Here is a 6,473-nt window from a genome sequence, read left to right as displayed (position 1 = left end):
AATAGTCGCGAGGCGCGGCACGTCCGTAACGAAACACACAATCAATCAATACAATAATTTTAATACTGGATATAAATAATTTGACCGCGAATGGACCGACGACGATGCGTTTAAACGTTCCACTGCTTGTGCCCAACGTGATGATGATGATGACGATGATGACGATGATGACGATGATGACGATGATGACGATGACGATATTGAAGATAGTAAAGTTTTAGCATCGACATTAATCGTAATTTTAACACACGGAATCAGGACGATATCACGTTAGAAAATCGATACACGAACGGGACCGGACTCTGTCGTTTTCCGAAATCGATACGCGAACGCCCGAGTGACTATCCGCACCCCGAGGCCGGGCCGCACGATCTTTATTACGGACCGCTACCGTCTCGACGACGACGACGACGACGACGACGACGACGACGACGACGACGACGACACCTTTCTTTGTCTCAGTCGACATCGCGTATGAAAGAGTGCGATCGTCATCAGCACGAAATTTATGCATCGATACGCGAACGGGACCGGACTCTGTCGTTTTCAGAAATCGATACGCGAACGCATCGGCGGCTGGCTACGCGCAATCCGCGATCGGGTCGAACGATGATGATGATGATGATGATGATGATGATGATGATGATGATGATGATGATGACGACGACGATGACATCGAGATCAGGGTCAGATATAGATATGTAGATCGGTGGTATGCAATCGATACGCGAACGCTCTATAGCGCTACGCGGAGACGCATACAGTCGTTCCCGCATATACATGGGACTGGCGCGAGACGCGCCGGTCGGCCGAATCGAGTTCTCTCCGATGCTCTTCTGTTTTGTTTTGTTTGTTGGTGGTTGTGGAGTGTGGAGTGTGTTTTTTTGGTTGGTGGGGTGTGTGTGTGTGTGGTGGTGGTGTTAGTTTGTTTGCGGAGATTGCGTTTTTTTTAGATTTAGTTTTTTTTTTTTTTTTTATAAAAAAAAAAAAAAATTTAAAAATTATTCTTAGAAAACGCGCGCGAATCGAACAAAACTAATAACACCGATACACAAACAACGCGCGCCACCAACGAGAACGCCCGAAACTGAAACTTCTATAACCGACAAACGCACGAACGACACAGCGGCGGCGGAGGAGGGAAGAAAAAGGGGATCATCTCCCCACAACAACACACCGTAAACTGTGTCGGACGACGTCTCCGTTATGTAAGAGCGGAAGGCGTAAGAGAACGTCTCGTTTAATTAACGCGAACGGCGTTGGGCTCCCGAGTCGACTTCGGGGCGGCCCTTAACGCATCGCATCAACGAGCTCGTCGCGCGCTAGTCGCGCGACGGTCGATCATGATATATAAATCAAGGATTTCGGATCTCTCTAAAACCGGGCTGGAAATCGGTCATTGTTCGTTTTGCGAAACGATATTTTATAAAAGTGAAGATTTGTATGTGTCTCGTCAAAGAACGTTCCGATGAATCGGACGCGATGCCGCGTCCAAAGTAAATCTGGACGAACGCGAGGCGAGTGTTGAGATATACATTTTCCTCCGTGAACAGATAGAAAAACGAATTCATTTTGTTGTTGCGGTGTGGTGTTGTGTGTGTATTGTAATAAATACGCACGCACGCACGCACGCAAAAAGCTACCTAGGCACCGGCGCGTCACGGCGTTTCGAACGTCCGACGCGTCGCTTGTCACACGTCTATCATATCATCATCACCCTCATATCTCTCGTATGTGCGGTGTTGGTGTGTGTTAGCTCTACTAGCTAGCTCCCTGGTTGATCCTGCCAGTAGTTATATGCTTGTCTCAAAGATTAAGCCATGCATGTCTCAGTGCAAGCCGTATTAAGGCGATACCGCGAATGGCTCAATATATCAGTTTTGGTTCCTTAGATCTTACCTCGGTTACTTGGATAACTGTGGTAATTCTAGAGCTAATACATGCAATCAGAACTCTGACCAGTGATGGGATGAGTGCTTTTATTAGATCAAAACCAATCGACGGAGGGCCTCGCGTCCGAAGTCGTTAATTTTGATGAATCTGGATAACTTTTGCCGATCGCATGGTCCAGCACCGGCGACGCATCTTTCAAATGTCTGCCTTATCAACTTTCGATGGTAGTTTCTGCGACTACCATGGTTGTCACGGGTAACGGGGAATCAGGGTTCGATTCCGGAGAGGGAGCCTGAGAAACGGCTACCACATCCAAGGAAGGCAGCAGGCGCGCAAATTACCCACTCCCGGCACGGGGAGGTAGTGACGAAAAATAACGATACGGGACTCTTACGAGGCCTCGTAATCGGAATGAGTACACTTTAAATATTTTAACGAGGAACAATTGGAGGGCAAGTCTGGTGCCAGCAGCCGCGGTAACTCCAGCTCCAATAGCGTATACTAAAATTGTTGCGGTTAAAAAGCTCGTAGTTGCATTTGTGCGCCGCGCTGTCGGTGCACCGCATCCGCGGTGATACTGACACGTCTGCGGAGCATATCGTCGGTGAGCCGTCGGTAAAACGGCGGTTCAATATCAAAATCCTATCGCGGTGCTCTTCGGTGAGTGTCGAGATGGGCCGACAATTTTACTTTGAACAAATTAGAGTGCTCAAAGCGGGCTCAAAATGCTGCTTGAATATTTCGTGCATGGAATAATAGAATATGATCTCGGTTCTATTTTGTTGGTTTTCAGAACTCCGAGGTAATGATTAATAGGGATAACTGGGGGCATTCGTATTGCGACGTTAGAGGTGAAATTCTTGGATCGTCGCAAGACGAACATCAGCGAAAGCATTTGCCAAAGGTGTTTTCATCAATCAAGAACGAAAGTTAGAGGTTCGAAGGCGATTAGATACCGCCCTAGTTCTAACCGTAAATATGTCATCTAGCGATCCGCCGACGTTACTACGATGGCTCGGCGGGCAGCTTCCGGGAAACCAAAGATTTTGGACTCCGGGGGGAGTATGGTTGCAAAGCTGAAACTTAAAGGAATTGACGGAAGGGCACCACCAGGAGTGGAGCCTGCGGCTTAATTTGACTCAACACGGGAAATCTCACCAGGCCCGGACACCGGAAGGATTGACAGATTAACAGCTCTTTCTTGATTCGGTGGGTGGTGGTGCATGGCCGTTCTTAGTTGGTGGAGCGATTTGTCTGGTTAATTCCGGTAACGAACGAGACTCTAGCCTGCTAAATAGGCGTCGTCATTTAGGTGTGCGCCGCTCCGGTGGCGCAACTCACTGGCGACGTATTAAAATTCTTCTTAGAGGGACCGGCGGCTTCGAGCCGCACGAGATTGAGCAATAACAGGTCTGTGATGCCCTTAGATGTCCTGGGCCGCACGCGCGCTACACTGAAGGAATCAGCATGTTCTCCCTGGCCTAGAGGCCCGGGCAACCCGTTGAAACTCCTTCGTGCTGGGGATTGGGGTTTGCAATTATCCCCCATAAACGAGGAATTCCTAGTAAGCGCGAGTCATAAGCTCGCGTTGATTACGTCCCTGCCCTTTGTACACACCGCCCGTCGCTACTACCGATTGAATGATTTAGTGAGGTCTTCGGACCGACACGCGGTGGCTTCACGGCCGTCGGCGTTGCTGGGAAGTTGACCAAACTTGATCATTTAGAGGAAGTAAAAGTCGTAACAAGGTTTCCGTAGGGGAACCTGCGGAAGGATCATTAACGTGTGTGTATGTGTGCGAGACGCGTGATATGTTCACGAACGTTGTTGCGCCGCTGTTGCTGTTGCTGTTGTTGCTGTTGCGACGACGACGACGACGACGACGACGACGACTTCGTACATACCGTGTTTACACATATATATATGTAATACATCCATAATGATATATATATACGACATATATACATATATATGTACGTACGCGCGCGCGCTGCTGTTCGTATCTAATGCGGACGAGCGCGCGCGCGTGTGCGTGCGTGTGTGTGTGCGTGTTTGTATATATGTATAAAAAATAAAATGTGAAATAATTGTCTCTAGCGTCTATTACGCCTAACGGCGCAGCGGCGACGGCGCCGTGGCGGTGGCCGGTGGCGGTGGTGGCATTCGTCGAAAGTGCTACCGCCGCCGCTGCCTCCGCCGCCGTCGAAGCGGCCGGGTGGCGGAAAAACGCCGAGAGACGAGCGCCGACCGGGGCATACCAAACGGAGCGTTCGAAGCGGTGAAAATCCCCACTGCCTAGCTCAGGCCCTTTATTGTCGGTTGGCGCTATACAAAACGAAATTTAAGCGGTTAGAAAGATGACAATGTCGTGCGTCACGCCAGCTCGTTGGGGGGTGCGCGGGTCGTCGTCGTTCATCATTCTAAAGGATTCGCGTCGGGGCGTTAAGCTTTTTCGGTGCCGTTTCTTTATGAACGCCTCGGCGCACATGAATTCGACCAACTTTCGACGTTAATACATAAAAACGGACAATCAAGTGGCCGACGGCGAGAGCCGTAGGCCGCTACCGTAAGTAATAACAACATTAAGAAAAAACCATTACCCTGGACGGTGGATCACTTGGCTCGCGGGTCGATGAAGAACGCAGTTAACTGCGCGTCATAGTGTGAACTGCAGGACACATTTGAACATCGACATTTCGAACGCACATTGCGGTCCGTGGAGAAATATCCAGGACCACTCCTGTCTGAGGGCCGGCTGTTAAAATATAAAAACCACACTGTTCGGTGTAGAACGCGCGCTACGTGCGCTCGCGCCGGTCGATGCGCGCGGCGGTGACGCGCGACGCGGCGGCGGCGGGTTGGTGGGGGGTGATGAACGAGCTCGCGGACGGTGCGATGGGACGATCTCTAATAAGAGTCTCTCGTCCGCGCCGCCGCGGCTCTCACTCTCTCTCTCTCTCACTATCCGCCGTCGCTGTCGTCGCGCTGCCGCTGCCGCACTACCGCGCGCGGGCGAGCGGGCGCGCGCTCTTTCGAACAATTGACGGTTTCCGTTGAACGTTCTTCGCGACGGACGACGGACGGCGGGGTGCTGCACCCCTCACGTCCGCGTACGCGCGGAGCGCGTTTACGGTCCGTTTAAATATATCGAATTGTATTGAATATGAAACGAGTGTGAAAAGATTACACGCATCGCTAAGACGCGAGTCTTCGTAGTGCGGTCTTCGTCCGAGCTCATCGGTTCGTGTATACGATATAATAAAATATATCGGAAGCACAGACGACGCGTCTCCGACGGATGCGACCGGCAGGCGGTGAATGTTTTCTTGCGCGGCAAGCGTAACGCACACACAAACATATGTAAGTAAACATTACGTGATGTTCATGTGCGCGCGCGCCTAGCCCGATGCGAGAGAGTTCACCGCTCGTCGTCGCTACGCATCCGTATTATGTCGGTGATACGCGTCGTCGTTCCAGTGCGAACGTTATATTATCGTATCGATACGGACCGATACCGAAAGGGCCGGACGATCGATCGCTAACGAAAAGTACTCGCGCTCGCGTATGCGTGTCGAGATTTTCGTTTACGCTCGTATCATCATAATCATCATCGTCATCGTCGTCGTTCATCGCGCAACGCGTGTTGTGTGTGCAGCGTTGCGTTGTGCGTGCGCGCGTCTAGAGACCTCTAAGGACTCGCGACGCGCGCGCCTCGCGCACGCGCACTCGCTCTGCGACGCGCGATGATCGCGACGGTGGGGGTGGTGTACGGTAGGCGGACTCGACGTCCGAAGGGCGTCCCGCGACGACGACCGGCCGCCGTGCGCGCTTGCTTGCTTGCGCGCGCGGTCCGTCGGTTCGTCGTCGTCAAAAATATAATAAGGGACGTCGCGTACGGATATCGCGTCTGCCTCGAATTTTTATCGTTGGCCTCAGATCAGGGAGGATCACCCGCCGAATTTAAGCATATTAGTAAGCGGAGGAAAAGAAACTAACAAGGATTTCCCTAGTAGCGGCGAGCGAACAGGAAAGAGCCCAGCACTGAATCCCGCGATCGTCTCGAGCGCGGGAGATGTGGTGTTCGGGAGGTTCCGCTTTCTCGTCGTCGATACTCCTGTCCAAGTTCGTCTTGAACGGGGCCGTTTTCCCGCAGAGGGTGCCAGGCCCGTAGCGACGGAGGGCGGCGGCGAGAGGGACTCTCCTAAGAGTCGGGTTGCTTGAGAGTGCAGCCCTAAGTGGGTGGTAAACTCCATCTAAGGCTAAATATAACCGCGAGACCGATAGCGAACAAGTACCGTGAGGGAAAGTTGAAAAGAACTTTGAAGAGAGAGTTCAAGAGTACGTGAAACCGTTCAGGGGTAAACCTGCGAAACTCGAATGAACGAACGGAGAGATTCATCGTCATTCCGCGGCGTACGCGCCCGCGCTCTGATGCGACGTCCGGTCCGCCTTTAATCGGGCGCTGTATCGCGTCGCACGGGCCGGTGCGCGTCGACGTCCGCGGAGGGCGTGCACTTCTCTCTCAGTAATGCATCGCGACCCGTTCGGGTGTCGATCTAAGCGCCGCCGACGGGCAGCCC

General features: G+C 52.1%; 3 non-coding genes across 3 annotated transcripts in view; all 3 read left to right on the top strand.

Moving 5' to 3' along the window:
• The first annotated feature begins 1,770 nt into the window (after positions 1-1,770).
• LOC137931421 (small subunit ribosomal RNA) lies at positions 1,771-3,674 on the top strand. The gene has a single exon (XR_011109034.1). It is a non-coding gene; the product is annotated as a small subunit ribosomal RNA (ribosomal RNA).
• Positions 3,675-4,490: 816 nt separating this feature from the next.
• LOC137931419 (5.8S ribosomal RNA) lies at positions 4,491-4,647 on the top strand. The gene has a single exon (XR_011109032.1). It is a non-coding gene; the product is annotated as a 5.8S ribosomal RNA (ribosomal RNA).
• Positions 4,648-5,820: 1,173 nt separating this feature from the next.
• Positions 5,821-6,473, top strand: part of LOC137931418 (large subunit ribosomal RNA) — a 4,033-nt gene continuing 3,380 nt past the window's right edge. The window contains exon 1 of the ribosomal RNA XR_011109031.1: positions 5,821-6,473. This exon is cut by the window's right edge and continues 3,380 nt beyond it. This is a non-coding gene — a ribosomal RNA (large subunit ribosomal RNA).

This window comes from Battus philenor, unplaced genomic scaffold (assembly GCF_028537555.1).
Source record: "Battus philenor isolate CCGP_79_NKW_IND1 unplaced genomic scaffold, ilBatPhil1.0.hap1 SCAF_72, whole genome shotgun sequence".
NCBI classification, from domain to species: domain Eukaryota; kingdom Metazoa; phylum Arthropoda; class Insecta; order Lepidoptera; family Papilionidae; genus Battus; species Battus philenor.
Note: the sequence above shows the minus strand (reverse complement) of the source record. Positions and strands in the feature narration are given on the sequence as shown.